The sequence below is a fragment of the Piliocolobus tephrosceles genome, chromosome 9 (genome assembly GCF_002776525.5).
Source record: "Piliocolobus tephrosceles isolate RC106 chromosome 9, ASM277652v3, whole genome shotgun sequence".
NCBI classification, from domain to species: domain Eukaryota; kingdom Metazoa; phylum Chordata; class Mammalia; order Primates; family Cercopithecidae; genus Piliocolobus; species Piliocolobus tephrosceles.
This window is the reverse complement of record NC_045442.1, coordinates 32,135,523-32,151,622: the sequence shown is the minus strand read 5'-3', so window position 1 is coordinate 32,151,622 and position 16,100 is coordinate 32,135,523. Positions and strand designations below refer to the sequence as shown.

Here is a 16,100-nt window from a genome sequence, read left to right as displayed (position 1 = left end):
CCAACTGGGCTTGCCTCAGCGCCTCTTTCTCTCACAGAGGACACGGTTCATCGTTCCTCAGCCAAGTTGCACAGGCTGTGTGCCCTTGGACAAGTAACTTCCCAGAGCCTGAATCTCCTGATGAATAACATGAGGGGCACTGTTCACTTCATGGAGCCCTGTAAAGGCTGCATGGAGATACTGCATGGAAAATTCCTAGTGCTTAGCACAGTGCCGAATACATAGCATGCCCTCAGGAAAAACTGGTCATTAGTATTAATACTGCAATCTCCCTATACCTACCCCCTCCTTTTGCCCAAAATTTTCTCTTCCTTAGACTTCTGTGACACTTTGCTATTTTTAATATTCTTCCTGGCTCTCTGATTATTTGTGCCTCTTTCCCCCTCACTCCTAAGAGTCTGTTTCTGGCTTTTCTTATTATTTTTATTTTATCTTATTTCTTTTTTTTGAGACGTAGTCTCGCTCTTTCGTCCAGGCTGGAGTGCAGTGGCGCGATCTCAGCTCACTGCAAGCTCCGCCACCTGGGTTCACACCATTCTCCTGCCTCATCCTGCTGAGTAGCTGGGACTACAGGTGCCTGCCACCGTGCCAGGCTAATTTTTTGTATTTTTAGTAGAGACGGGGTTCCACCGTGTTAGCCAGGATGGTCTCGATCTCCTGACCTCATGATTCACCTGCCTCGGCCTCTCAAGGCCAAGCCACCGCACCCAGCCTATTGTATTTTATTTCTTGAGATAGGACTTCGCTCCTGTCACCCAAGCTGGAGTGCGGTGGCACAATGTCAGCTCACTGCAACCTCTACCTCCCAGGCTCAAGTGATTCTCCTTCCTCAGCCTCTTGAGTACCACAGGCACACAACACCATACCCAGCTAATTGTTTGTATTTTTTTGTAGAGATGGGGTTTCACCATGTTGCCCAGGCTGGTTTCGAACTCCTGAGCTCAAGTGATCCACCTCCCTTGGCCTCCCAAAGTATTGGGATTACAGGTGTGAGCCACCATGCCCGGCCTGTCTTTCTTCCTTATCTAAATTCCTTCTTAGGCTGCCTTCTCTCTTCCCAAAGCTTCAGATCTCATCTCAATGTAGAAGACTCAAATTTCTGTCTCCAGTCCAAGCCTCTGCTTTAATCTCCAGGCCACATTTCCAGCTGCCATCCACACAGCTGTCCTTGAAGATAGCAAGAGCACTTCTAGTACTCACATCTTCAACTACACTGTCCCCTCCTTTACACAGCTGGTACCCTCCAGCCACACAGCTGGGCCAGCTTTCCTTGATTCCCCCACTTCTGTTAGTGGCACCACCATGCTCATGGCCACTCAAAGGCAGGGCCCACAGACCATCCCCGACCCCTGCCCTGCCATTCTACAGGGCAGGTGAAAGCTATGCCAACCATGGTCACTCTCAGCCTAAAGACATCAGAGTCACTCTGCTTGAACACCACAGCCCTGAGCATGTCAGCAAGCCCTGCCTTTAGTATAACTTCTCCATCAGTCCAGGTCACCTTTGACAGAAGCTCCTGCATGGCATAGACAGAGAGCAGGCATTAGGAAGGCCTCCTAAGCCTTTTCCCCATTGGCAGCTAAGTGAATGCTCTTTTTTCTTCAAGCAAGTAAGAAATATCGAAAAAGGGGCTAATGACTGTTTGCTCTGTTTTCACACAGGACCCATTAAAGTTGCGGTATTTAACGTATCTGCCAATACCAGGACAAGCAACAACAGTAACAATCAAACTACTGCCCAGTTTCCCCGGACTAGCCGAGGAGCAGGGCTTTGAGACTCCTGTTGGGACACAGTTGGTCTGCAGTCGGCCCAGGACGGTCTACTCAGCACAGCTGACTGCTTCAGTGCTGCTATCAGAAGATATCTTCTATCTTTTGTGAATGATTGGAACTTTTAAACCTCCCCTCCTCTCCTCCTTTCCCCTCTGCACCTAGTTTTTTCCCATTGGTTCCAGACAAAGATGACTTATAAATATATTTAGTGTTTTGCCAGAATCTCTCTTGCTTTGCCATTAAGCAGAAGAACTAGTTTCCCTGTACAGCCTGCTGGGAGAGACCCAATTCTAGGGGATGGGGGATGCAGCTTCAAGCCAGACAGTACCCAGTGTCTCCCTGTTAACTGCAGGAATGCCAAGCACCTGGCCAGAGCAGCCCAGCCCCAATATGCTTAGGAGGAGACAGAGCTCCCTTTGTGTAGCCTCTGGGGCAAGAAAAAGAAAACACAAGAATGTATACACTGGAAGATTTGGGCCTCCTGCCTGCCTTCTCTTTGTTTCTGTTCCTCTTCCCATCTACTTGCCTACTCCCCTTCAACCTTTCTTCTCTGTCTGCTCCACCTGAGAAGAAAGTGTATGAAGAGAGTGTCCTTCTCTAGCATGAGCCAGATCAGCCAGAAAATGCAACACTTGGAAGAGTTAAATGCTGTTCAGTGAAGATTTCAGCCTCAGACCTTTGCTGCAAGTGACCCTGTGGCAGCAGTGGATTCTCGGACATGATAACTCTCACCATATTTGCAACTCTTCCCTCTCCTTCCCCATACCCAAAAGGAGGATGGGGGGCGGGGGGCGGGTAGCAGGGGGCCAGGAGAAGAAGTTTCCTGGGCTCCATCAATGGCTGCGTCTTTTCTGGACTCAGCAGTGTCCTTGATTCCATGTAGAGTGTGGAAAGGAGTTGCTGATTGCATTTCCTCTCATTAACAATTAGGTGTGTAATAAAAAGCATTGTACTTCATCCTAAATCACTGGTAAGGCTCAGCCTACAGAAAGGTTTGAAATGGCCAGAGCCAATTGCTTGGTGCATTCTGCATAATGGTTTCCATCTCCGATTTCCTCATCAGGGCCTGTGAGTACCCAGGTGCCTGTATCTTTGCCAAGACTGTGATCAGGGTAGCTTAAGAGAGATAGGAGAAAACACTGGTGTTTTTGTTTGTTTGTTTTTTGTTTTTGTTTTTGTTTTTTGGCCAGATAAATATCATCTCTCAAAAATTGATTTCACCGTGTCAACTTTGCACTGCAGAACCTTCCTTCTGCTCCTCCCACACCCAGTATTTGCAGAAGGGCAAAGCTGCCCAAGAGAGAGGATCAGGGTGAAGTTTGGCATACAGGGTTTATAAATGGGACAAAAACTGCCTTTTCTTCCTCCTCCTGACCTTATTTTGCTCTTCACTCTCCCCAGCCAATAAAATGTCTGTGGCGATTGGTGAACAGCATAAATGGCTGGACCTCGGCAAGGGTTGGGTAAACCTAGCCACTCGGAAGGCTGCTGGGTGAGCTGCCAAAGCTAGTGGGCTTCAGGTGCGAGGGCACGTGTGCCACACCACCCTGGGAGCACACAGAACACTATCCACGTGCACCCAGCTGGTCTCCCCAGGCAAGAAGGTATCCTCTTCTCAAGGTGTACCCAGACTGGATGTTGTGACTACATATTTGAGAGTCAGTTTATGCATATGCATTCTCCTTTCCTGCTTTATGAGTATTTTTAAGCTTTTAGTTCAAGGTTATATTCAGAAAATATTTCCAGCGTAATGATACATCGTAGCCTAGGAAATATTTTCACACTGTAATTCCCTTCCCAGCTACCCAAATGCTACAGAGAAATGTTTTCTACTTGGCCACTGTCAGGGTTCATCATCTATTGTGTTGACTATTAATGGCTTTTTGATTGGGTAAGGATTTTGCTATAGATGAAGATAGAGGGCTGTCAGCCCTGAAAAACACACAGGTCAGACATTTAAAAGGCATGGGTTTCAAGCTTTCTCAAAATATTGTCCAATAGCCATAATTTTACCAGCCCTTCTGTCATATGCTGCTATTACAAAGTGGAAGCTGTTGAATGTTTATTGGTGCCCAGGGTTTTGCTCTCCAATCTAGGTTCAGTTGAAGGAATATTGTTTCTAAGACTGTTTTGAAACATGTCCAGTACATCACAAAGGAGATCAGGTCGAACCCTACAGATGTGGAGCCATTCCCCCAGTTGAAGATATTCTCCAAGTTGTCCTCTCTGCTGCTGATGGAAATGGGAATGAAGTTAAGTGATCTGAAAAACTTGAATCGTTCACATTTCTCAGCTCTGGGGGTCATTTACCAGTTCATTGTAGAAGAAATAATCAGGTAAGTAAAAGTTCATTTCCAGAGAAGGTAAACCCCACTTACCATCTCTGCATGATTTCAATGGGAATTGATTATCACTAATCCCCAGCTGGGCTAGAATAAATGTAAAGTTTGACCTTTTTAAAACAAAAAGAGAGACAAAGTCTCAGCACATTCCAAGGAGTGATAGAAACAGAGCTGAAGGTGTCCCCATGGTAGATTAGTCTCTTCTCGCTAAAATTTACTTTCCAATGTAGGGCCTAAAGGAAACCTTTTTTAAAGACAGGCTGAAACCCCTTCGAAGGCAGAGGAAGAGGTACAGACACGTGACCTTTTGGTGCACACTGGGGCTACTTGGACAAGACCAACATGCCTTGCTGCATGTGTGTGTATTTCACTGCTGAGAACATCCTTTAACTTTGTGTGCAATTTGAAAGGATGTGAATCATGGATGGAAAGCCGTTTGTACATGTCCCTTGGCAAAATTCTTTCTGGTGTCTCCTAACTTCAGAGACAGGGACTCTTTTGGATCTCTATTGACAGGTAATAAAGTCTGGCCCTCATAACTTGTTTCCGAACTAGAAAAGACTGAGACCCTTACATCATTCTTGTTTTTCTGCTTGAGTAAAAACAATCCTTTTTTATTTTTCTTCTGTACAGTCTAAAGCTACAGAGGAAAAAAATACACTCTTCCCTTGCCGACTGCTGGTACCATTGGTCTGAACAGCTGTAGTTGGTCTACTCCTTACTTAGCACTTGATTGTGTAGGGAAACAAAGGTGGGAGGGGTGGGGAATACTGGAAATAATCAGGGCAATTTTTTTTCTTTCCTATAATTGGATTAGATACCTTGGTACTGTTGACCTTCTCAGCATCTCCCTTTTGCCTTAGATGGCAACACCCTCCAGCCTGAAGCAGAGCAGTCCAACCCAGATTAGTGCAGCCCTGAGGCTTAGGGTACAGCCTCCCTGGTCTTCCTCCACACAGCTGATCACCAACAGACCAGACCTCCTTTAACCACAGTGTCAACATAGTGTTGGAAAGAGAGCCATCTCTTAGGGGAATAAAACTGAGTTTCACTTCTTTACCTGTAGCTCATCTGTGGTGTCAGAATCCTTTGAGCTGAAGAGAGAAATCAAAAGAGCATGATGATGGCTGCCTGGTTTCAGGTGGAAACTTAATGCATTGATCTTTAGAAACCCCTTCTGTTGGAAGTAGAGTACCTATGATCTAAAATGTCCTGGAGGCAGATGACATCGAAAATATGTGCTTTCCAACCAGCACAGCTGGCACGCTTAGCTCCTGATTGGATGTGTGTGTATTTTATTAAGGATCAGTGCAGTAAGTGTTTTAAAGTGTTACCTCCTCTCCTAACCCTTCCCCTTCTTGGACACTGAAGGAAAAGGCCAACCTAGGATGTTAGCCCTCTGGGCACCAAGGAAACTAACAGCTTTCTCAAAGCGGTGACCACTCAGGCCAACCCAGACAGATCTGAGGGATGGCCAGTGCACTCCAGCAATGGGACAGGCCTAGCAACACATGTGAGCTTCCCCGAGAGCTTTCAGCTGGTTCAGCTCTTTGTTCTCTAGACTCTTAAGTACTGACTGCTTTGACTTTTGTGATTATGTTATGGTGATGTGTAGTCAATGTACCAATATGTTCACAACCTAGGATCATGGTAATAGAGTGTGTTTTGGTTTTTTTTAACTGTTCAGAAAAAAAGTAACTTAAATTACAAATATAAGATTAAAGTGAATTTTCTAAGTGTCTTGTCTCCTTGCCCCAACATCAAAAAGGACAATACACTTTTCAGTATACAGACTGAGGGCGTGCACAGATAGGATACTTTTGCAGATAATCTGACATGAGGAAACAAGATGAGAGAAAGCAGGACTGGACGCTGTGGGTGAGTGTGTAGTGCCAGCATACACCTACTGTTCCATGTTGAGTTAAATTGAAGCCAAAGTCATGTCTCATCTGTGAATTGGTCTAGCCAACCACACAGCCCAACCTGAATGCAGAATTTACATTTTTCTCAGCCCTTCAGCGGTGAAAAGACTTGAGTTTCCCCTACATCCCATTTGATCAGTTTATAGGCAAGCAAGCTCACATCTGGGAGCAGTTTCCAGAAGGACTCTTACAAGCTGTAAGAATGAAGGCACCCTTGACTATCTGGGGTATGACATTGCAGTTCCTGAGTGAAATCCCCATTCCCTCCTTCACCCAAACCTAGGGAGGTACAAGGTTGCAGGCAGTGGCCGAATGGGACTCTCTCTCCCCGTTGGCCCTGTTCCCCTCCCCTCTCTAGTGTCACAAACAGGATCCTTGTCAAAACTGACCCATCCTTCTTTTAGATCTATGAGCTTTTTGTATTAATAACCCTTCCACATGACCAAGGCTCTCTGGCCTCCATCAGCCTTGTAGTCTCATCGTCTGGACTGACAACCCTTGGCAGATGAGGAAACCGAGGAGCAAGAAAAGGGACCCACATTGACCAAAACTACAGAGGAATCCTCCCTAACAACTAAGGGCAGGCAGCACCCAAGAGAGAGAAGGAAGGGAGGGAGGCGTCAGAGGAACCACTCTAGGGCCACTGGTATCTGCTCAGTTAATGTTCCTCATCAGCTGGGCTCCTGAGCAGAGGCTGAGCCTAAGGATTTGTGGACCTCACCCTCACACCATGTCAGATCTCTTCCCCAGGGAGGGTGGGGTCAAGGGCCTGCCCTGCGAAGACTCAGCCCCATAGCCGTGGTTTCCTACTGCCCGGCGGGGCCAGGAATCCCTCCCCACTTTCAACCTAGAGCTGTGCCACCATCAGCAGTGACTAAAGGGAGGAGACCTCTCTTCTTCCTGATTGGCTCTTGCCAATTAAGAGCGTTTTATTAGGCTGCTAATTAAAGGCACTTCGTTAGCAGCAGGAGAGGCCAAGTGGGTGCCTGGTGAGACGGAGCTGAAGCCAGGAGAAATTGTTTTCCTCCCCCCATGGAAACAGCCTCTCAGGGAACCTTCTCCGTCCCCACCCCCTCCTGCTGCGCCTACTACACCCCTTGCTTTCAATTAGCAACTCTGAGGGGAGCAAGGTCATTACCAAACCCGGGCTGGAGTGCCCACCATCACCAGCACCACCTCAGGCTGCTTGCAATCCTCAGGGACTGGCCAGGCCCCCAGACACCTCCTGAGCCTGGGCCCAGGGAAGGAGAGGCTGGGCAGCCCAATGGGGAGTGTGCTGTCCCCACTAAGGAATGGAGCGTGACTCCCCAAGCAGCTCAGGTGAATGTCACCTGGTCCTCATCATCGGGGCCATCCCTAGCAGTCAGTGGATGACCAGTCACTTGCTCACATAGTGTGAATCCCCATGCCCCTTTCCTCAACAAACACTCATGATTTCATGGAGGAAATGTGCCCTTACACCCGTGAGGGACAGTCCCTGGTCGTTTTCCAAGAGCACAGCCCACGTAGAGCCTGAATGGGTCCAGGAGGAGAGGGGGCTGACAGTTTTACAGTCCCAGCCATGCTGACCCTTGAGAGACTCCTGGCCCTGAGCTCACATCGAATGTGAGGCACTTCCCCTGGACGGTCTGATGAGCCCCCTGCAAGACAGGAGAGCCTGGCTATGACCTAGCACATGGGGGCTGGCATGCAGGGACACCCCCTCTCCAGAGCCCTGCCTCTCCCATCTTGTGCCCACCTCACCCCTCAGTTAACTGCAGAATTAGCACCAGCCCGGGCTGTGAGGGCAGATTTATGACTAGGCCTGCCTCCCTCCACTTAACCCGAGGCCGGCCCAGGCTCCAGACACTAAATTAGATTTTTGACAATTAGAGAGACTAATGGGCACATAGCCATCCCCAGAGCCAGATATCCAGATCCAGCAAGGCCATTCTTTAATATCCACCACCGGCCAGCCCAACCCTCCCCTGGCTGCCCCCTTCTCCCTCCCATGAGTGGGCATTTCTCTCTCTGCCCCGGCTCTACATATACTCCCGAGCTGTCTCTGGTTCCTCTTCCCTCTCTCACCTACTCTTGCCTTCCAGCCCCTTGCCCAGTGCCAGCCTGGCTCTAGAACTCTGCCCCTCTCATTGCCTTCAGCCTCCTTTTTGTACTTTGAACACTTCTGTCTTCAGCCCCCCTTTCCCTAGGGCCCATCTATCTGTAATCTTCCATCTGCCCTGAGGAGATTGCAAGCCCCTTGAGGGCAGGGGCTTAGGCCCTCTCTGGATCCTAAATGCTCTGCACCCAGTCAGTGTTTACTGTTCGTTGTTTCCTGAGACTCCGACCCCTTCCTCTCCCTTCCTCTGAGCTGCTGGGTCTCCAAAGCCCACCCACCTTGCCCTCTTGGCCCCAGGCCCACCCTGGCTCTGGCCTGGCTCTGCTCGGCTTGGGTGGCTCCCCCTTCCCTGCAGCCCCACAGTTCTGGCCAGTCTTGGGTTGGCCGGGTAATGAGATTGCAGTAAGTAGTGGGGGGAGCTGCTCACATTCACTCAGGCGGACTCATAGCTCTGTCAGGCTGATTGGTCCTGAGTGGAGGCACAAATGGCCCCCCATGGACACACTGTGATTGGTTATAAAATTACAAGCATTTGTCCTGCTGTCAGGGGCCTTCCTACCGCCCCTCTGCCTCCCTGCCTGGGCTCCCACCATTCCCCACCCATCCGTCTCCCCGACGGGGTTGGACCACAAACCCCGAAGGACCTGGCCAGGGGCCACCACAGTAGGTAGGGCTAAGAGGCTGAGGCCACCAAGCTCCCAATGGGTAGGTTTTCATGCCTTGTACCTGGAGTGGTCACAGTGCAGGCTGGCCTCAGAGTAAAGTGACCCTGTGCTCAGAGTTTCCTGGCCCCTGAGGGTAAGTGGGCGTGAGGGCCCCAGGGCAAACAGGCCTTGGGATCCTCAGGAGAGGAAGAGGTGTCCCGAGCCCCAGGCCTCCTAGGGACAACCAGTGCCTGCAACTTTAGATGTGGTCCCAGGCTGGAGCTGTGGAGCGAGGGGTGGCTGGAGGCCTGCCCTGCTGAAGGGGAGAGCAGCAGAAGCCCGGTCGGCCACAAGAGCCCATCTCTTCTCCCTCCAGGTGGCCAGACCCTTGCCCTGTATCCTGACCCCCAGTTAAGCACAAATCAGCCCTCGGGAGAGTCCCTGAAGCCTAAGCCAGAACGAAAAGCCAGCGTGGCGCCCCAGAGCCTTGCTATGGTTACTGGTCTGCAGGCTGAGTCCTCTAGGCCTGGCTCTTGGACACCCCCACCCTGGGCCTTGGCAGGGGCCGGGTCACCCCCGAGCATGAGTGCCTTGAAATCCCACCTAGTGCTCTCTTATGCTCACACAGAAACACCCACTTCTTCCTGGTTGAGACCCAGGCATCAGCCCAGGCCCTGTCACCCCAGCTGCACGGCCTCCTTCCCACTCTCATTTCTCCAGCCAGGCCCCAGACCCCAGCCCCTGACCAGCTCCCAGCTCTAACCTCGGTCCTTCCTCTCTGGAGGCACCAGGGCACCTTGTAACCTGCTTGGAGGGATGCTGAGGGACGGTTTCCCCAGCTTGGAGAGGGGAGCGTTAGGGGAGCAGCGTCTCCTGGCTGTGGGCCACAAGGTGCCTTCCTGCCATCCGTCACTCATTCGCAGCCCAGAATGTATTTGCTGTAATTACATCTTTAATTAGAGTGGTGACGGCTCATTGTTCACCAACAATGATGGATGGGTCCTCCTGCTTGCCATCCTCCCTGTCCAGCACCCTCCAGGTCAGCTCTCCCCCAGCTTTGGGGCTGGGAAGGATACATGAGCACAGGCTCTTCTCCCACCGAGTCCCAGGCCCTGAGGCCTAGGAGCAACCGTGAGCTCTACCCCAAGGGTGATGATGTCCTTCTGGGCCCCTGGGGGCTCCCAAGGGACTTGACAGATCCTGATACCTTCACCCGGGGCTCCCTGCAGCAAGGCTGCAGATCTCCTCACAGCCACCAGATGTCTCCTTGGTCCAAACTGGCCAGGCTGGGGGTGGCCTGACATTGCCCCACTCCCAGCTGCCATACACATGGCACATCACCATGCCCAGATTGGTCCCTGGGCCACATGCTCCTCATCACAGGAGCTGACAGGTGCAGAAAGAAAGACTTGCGGTTCACAAGCTGGAGGGTGAGTGTGCAGCCTTAACTCCAAGCTCCCTGTGAATGAACTGAGGTCTCTGACCAAGGCGAGGCTTCCCTTCCCCCACACACCTACACGCACCCAGGCCGTATGCCCAGGCCCCAAGCTGCAGGTGGTGGATGTTTGGTGACTCCGAGAGCGAATGGGTCCATCAGAGAGAGGAAATCCATGCTCCTGTTTGGAGATCACGGGCTGGTTGGCTCCCATGGTGAGCAGGGGGGCTGGGACAGGCCACGGAGGCCCAGGAGCCTCCAGGAGGCTTGTGGAGATGAGAACCCTAATCTGGGTTAAAGCCCCCAGTGGCCTGCTCCTGGCTGTATGACCTGGGTGTGTCCCCTAACCTGGAAGTGTTCCCTCATTTATAAAAGGGGAGTGAGAACAGAACCCCACCACAAGAGATGGCTGCCTGGATTTTCACTGCAACACTACATGCCAAGTGAACAGAGCAGGCCAAGGTGGGAGCCACAAGGGAAGGGGGGTGCGGGGCAGCTGCGGCCACAAGGAGCTGGGAGAGGGACCACACACCTTGGTGTGAAAAAGACCTCAACAACTCCAAGCTTTGTTGGGCACAGAATGGGAGGAGGGGCTGGCAGGGCTGTGACAAGGGTGGCATAGGATTGGGTGCACAGTAGTTGCACAGGACATACTTGTTGATAGGAATTGGGTGGGGGGGCTCCTTTCAGAAGCTGAGGAAGCTCTTCCCAGTGTGGGCATGATCTGATCAGGGCAGGGCCCTGGTGAGGGAGGCCGCCGTGGGAATATAGGGATGACACCTTCTTCCTAGGATGGTTGTGAGTGCACTGGGAGAGGTGAATGGATTAGAAGTGCTTAGGGGGCTGGGCACAGTGGCTCATGCCTGTAATCCCAACACTTTGAGAGCACAGATTATCTGAGGTCAGGAGTTCAAGACCAGCCTAGCCAACATGGTGAAACCCTGTCTCTACTAAAAATACAAAAAAATTAGCCGGGTGTGGTGGCATGTACCTGTAATCCCGGCTACCTGGGAGGCTGAGGTAAGAGAATCTCTTGAACCCAGGAGTCGGAGGTTTCGGTGAGCCGAGATCATGCCACTGCACTCCAGCCTGGGCAACAGAGTGAGATACTCTCTCTCAAAAAACAACAACAACAACAAACTCATCAGGGGACTGGGAGCGGTGGCTCATGCTTGCAATCCCAGCATGTTGGGAGGCCCGGGAGGGCGGATCGCTTGAGTGCAGGAGTTCCAGCCTGGCACAGGGGGAAGGGTGTTGGAGAGACACCTTTGAATGCCGGCACGGGCCTGGAGCCCGTGGACTGCATCTCTTTTGTGTCAATGTTTATGGATATGTGGTCGTTGTAGTACCTTATCTTTAAGGTACTGGCCTTGGAGACAGCAAGGCAGGCAAGCACAAGTGGCTTCAGCAAGGGTAGCCAGCAGGGGGGGAGGCAGATGGGGTGTGCCCTCTGCCCTTTCTACTTTCAGCTTTACAATTCCGTGACTCCCATCCCTCCATGGGGCCTGTCATTTCCCATGGAGCTGCCCTACTCCCAGCAATGGCCTTTCAGCATCCCCGCTCTTCCCCAGCGACCCTCTCCACCCCGCAGGGACCCCCTCCCCAGGATGGAAGCCCAGGCTGGAAGGAAGAGTTGTACCTAGCGGTAAGTATGCGCAACATTACATATGTATATTGGAGAGTAAATAACCCCAAAAAGCGCCTTGTAAATAGACTCCGAGTTTATCCTTTATTAATGAGGCACCGAGTGCCCCGCTGTTTTAGAGCAGCGAGTCTTTCATAATATCAAAACCTAAATTACACTTGCGTCTCATCCCAGGGACGAGCATCTTTCAGCCCCATTTGCAGAGTGAGTAAGCAGGAATCCCTCCTTGCCTGGCTGGGAGTTGGTGGCACCTTTCTTCTGACTGGAGTGAGGGTGGATGTGGACACACACACCCCAAGTCCCTGGAGAGCCTCGAGTCTAAGGCCTCAGGGTCCCATGGATGAGGGCTGCCTGGGATACTGGCCTCTGTTCCTTGCACGGAGTTTATCGGATCCAGGGGCTGCCCCAGGCTCTGAGGTTTACTCTTTCAACATAAGGCAGTGGACACTTAGAAGCTTTGTGATCAAGTTACTCCCCATCTCTCAGCTTCAGTTTATACATGTGTAAAACAGGGATAATATCTTCGTAGGATGGCCACGGGGACACCGGGAGAGGTGAATGGATTAGAAGTGCTGGGGGGTGAGGGGGGCTGGGCGCGGTGGCTCATGCCTTGCAATCCCAGCACGTTGGAGGCCAAGGCAGACAGATTGCTTGAGCCCAGGAGTTCCAGGCCAGTGTGGTCAACAAAATAAGAACCTGTCTCTATAAAAAATACAAAAATTAGCTGGGTCTGGTGGCTTGTGCCTGTAGTCCTGGCTACTCAGGAGGCTGAGATGGGAGGATCACCTGAGCCCAGGAAGGTGGAGGCTGCAGTGAGCTGTGATCGTGCCACTGCACTCCAGCCTGGATGACTGAGTGAGATCCTGTCTCAAAAAAAAAAAAAAGTGCTTGGGGGTGGTGCTTGACAAATGTGAGCGGTGATGATGATAACGATGGTGACAACAATGACTAATTCCCCTCTTTGGGATGGGACAAAGAGTGTCTTCTGTTCAATTCCTGGAATGGACCATGTGGTGGGGGGGCCCCAAACTCCAGCCCCATCCTGGCACCAAGGCGCTGCACTGAGGATGGGATGCCAGGGCCCCTCTCACTCCAGCACGTTCAGGATCTGACCTTGCTGTGTCCCCCAACTCTGGGGCAGAACCCAGACCCTCTGGGACCCCTCGATTCCCCAGGTCCAAGATCCCTCTCAGGCTCCCTGGGGATTGCATCTGTTCTGCTCTGGGCCTGGGCCAGACTGGCTAGGCAGGCAGGTGGGCAGGCGGGTGCAGTGTGGGCAGGATTTACAGCTTGGCCAGCCAGGTTCCTGGTGCTCCGGTGGGCGTCATGTCGCGTCTGTCCCATTATATGGACAGTTGAGTTTAATAGTCATTGTGTGCTCACTCGGAGCCGAGCAAACATCGCGGGGCGACACCCCCTCCACGCGAGCCGCCCGCTCCCCAGCCACACGGCCCATCCGTACAGTAAATTAAAAATATGAATCACTTCTCCCCACTGCCTCCCCAAACGCTCATCTTGTCAGCCTCTATGTTGCCTTCATTTGTATTACCTTAATTTAATGTTAATTATGGTCTTCATTTACAAGGAACAAGCGAGCCCTGCTCTGCCAGGGGAACTTCCCCCCAGCCCTCCCCCTCAGCCCAGGAGGGAAGGGCTGGGGGAGAAGGGGAATTTGGGGGACTGCAGGAGTGAAAAGGGGAGTTAGGGAGAGGGTATGAGATGAGATCTTGGCCATCAGTGGCTAGTGGCCATTCTGGGAGGGACTAGGAGGACCTCCCATCTCCCCCATACACTCTGTCTTCAATCCTTTACTCATTCCACAGCTATTTACTGAACACATAATATGTGCCAAACAATCAGCAACCAGAGAGGTGGGGGTGGGTGTCTCTCTAATAAGCACTAATGGAGTCCCCTCTGGGATCCTGAAGTGAATGTGGATCAGAAAGACATATCCATGCCCCAAGTGGGCTGGCCCCTGACCCAGCCTAGAGGGCATAGGACACAGACAAGTTGGGGAGGTTCCTTCCCTTCCAAGCTTCCCTGGACTTCCGGTGTTACCCTGCCCCAATCTGCCTCACACCCCTTCCAGGCAGGAAGCTCTTTCTGGAGTGTTTCCTAGGTCCCTCTTGTTGCAGATCAGCCTAGGCTCAGAGCCTGAATGGGGCCAGGAGTGGAAGAGTGACTCCCATGCCACATTGTCTCTGGAGGGTTGGGAGGAAGGCATTGTGGGGATCAGTCATCCCACCACCCAGCACCCATCATGCCCCCACCTCATCACCTCCCCACGGCCAGCCAGGCAGACTCCACCAACATCCTTGTGTCTGAGAATCCTGGGAGCCCTGATTGTGACTTTCTTTTTCTGATACGGAGTCTCACCCTGTCCCCTGGGCTGGAGTGCAATGGCGCAATCTCGGTTCACTGCAACCTCCACCTCCCAGGTTCATGCGATTCTCCTGCCTCAGCCTCCCAAGTACCTGGGGATTATAGGCGCACACCACCATGCCCAGCTAATTTTTTTGTATTTTTAGTAGAGACGGGGTTTCACTATGTTGGCCAGGCTGGTCTCAAACTCCTGACCTCTTGATCTGCCTGCCTCGGCCTCCCAAAGTGCTGGGATTACAGGCGTGAGCCACCGCACCCGGCTTGATTGTGACTCTTTGGCTGTCCCTGTGCTGCCAATGGAACGCACAGTCACATTCAGGCCTGTACAGCCTGTGGGGAGCACAGTAAATGTTGGTGGCTGATGTCACATGTGTGCACACGGAGCTGGCAGAGGGCCACCTGCACACGAGCTGCCATTAACCAAGAATATCCTCCCCCTACCTCCCCTACACCAACCATACAGCTCTTCCACTGGGGAAGAGGATCTCCAGCTGGGAATCTCTTCTCGACAGATGAGGCTGCTGTGAGTGTGTCCTCTCCAGGGAACCTTGATTCCTGCATAGGGACATGTGTCCCCCAGGATTGGCGTGCCTCTCAGGTTCCGCGTGCATGTGTGTGTGTGCGCGAGCATCTGTCCAGCAGGCCCATGTGCATGTGCGCGCGCCTGTGCTCATGCACGCCCCCCTCCCGCTGTCAGCCGCGCTGATGACATTGGCGCGGAGGAAAGTGATGACAAATGCCCGCTATCAGCGAACGAGGCCGATGACAAATGGGCGGGCGCCCGAGCAGCCCCATTACGCTGTAATAACAGAAGATGGATGGCCTGGCGCCCCCCCCACCCCCACCCCGTGCCGGTAACGGGAGCCGATCCTGCTCCGCTCGCCCGGGAGGGAGCCCAGCCTCTGCCGCCGGGCCGCCAATCACGGCGGGGCCCAAGACGCCCAGACCTAGGAGCTGCGAAACCACGCGGCCCTCCTCGGCAGAGGAACAAAGCCCTGCGCTCAGCGGCCGCAGGGGGCTCACCGGGCGTCTGGCCTGCCTGCCGCCAGGACATGCAGCTGTGCACACACATGGCCTGCACACGCGCCAGGCGCCTATGTCCTTGTAGGGTGCACCTGCAGCACTTGTCCAGGCACAACCCTGACCTCATGGGACCACGCACACATCCTTTTGTGTTATGCACACAAATACATCTGCCACCAGACATGGGTATACACCCGCCAATGTAGATCCATGCACACACCGCTGTACACACCCGTGTACCTTCAGTTCTTACACATGCCTACAGAAACCACTATGTCCATACACATGTATGTGCCTAACATGATTGCTCATGTAGATATGGACATATGTACACATATAAGCAGAAATGCTTGCACATGAACACAAGCCCTACACACTGCTCTGTGCACAAAATTCAGGGCGTCTGAACACCCACACACATGTAAAAGGTGCCCGCCCACAGCTGCATCAACAAGTATTGACTGAGTCCCTACCATGTGCCTGTCAGTTAGGTGCTGGGGCAGTTATAATGAGACACCATCCCTGTCTTCTAGAATCTTAAGTTTATGGGAGGGGGCAGACAAATGGCTATGAGTGAAGGCAGAAAGTTGCTATGTGCTTTGACCCAAATAGTTTGAGATAAAAGATTTACAACTGTTAAATCAAGATAATCTTTCTGGAAGAGGTGGCTAAAGGAAGAATTTTTTAGAGGAACTGAATTCTGAACAAAAGGTATGGAAACCGGGAGATGTAAGGAGTGTTTGAGGACAAGAAGTCACTGGGTGAGTGTGGTGGGAATGAGACTTCTCAGACAGACTGGGACTGGGAGGCTGGAAGCCAGGAGGCAATCCAGGAGGG

General features: G+C 52.1%; 1 protein-coding gene across 3 annotated transcripts in view; it reads left to right on the top strand.

The window, feature by feature from the left end:
- The window catches only part of BTRC (beta-transducin repeat containing E3 ubiquitin protein ligase), a 210,133-nt gene extending 204,283 nt beyond the window's left edge, over positions 1 to 5,850 (top strand). For 2 of the 3 annotated variants that reach the window (XM_026446544.2, XM_026446545.2), the window contains one exon: positions 1,662 to 4,668. The gene's annotated coding sequence lies outside the window, so the exon portion shown is untranslated. Of the gene's footprint in view, positions 1 to 1,661 lie in introns of all 3 variants that reach the window. The other variant, XM_026446547.1, reaches the window with a different exon arrangement.
- The last annotated feature ends 10,250 nt before the right edge of the window (positions 5,851 to 16,100 follow it).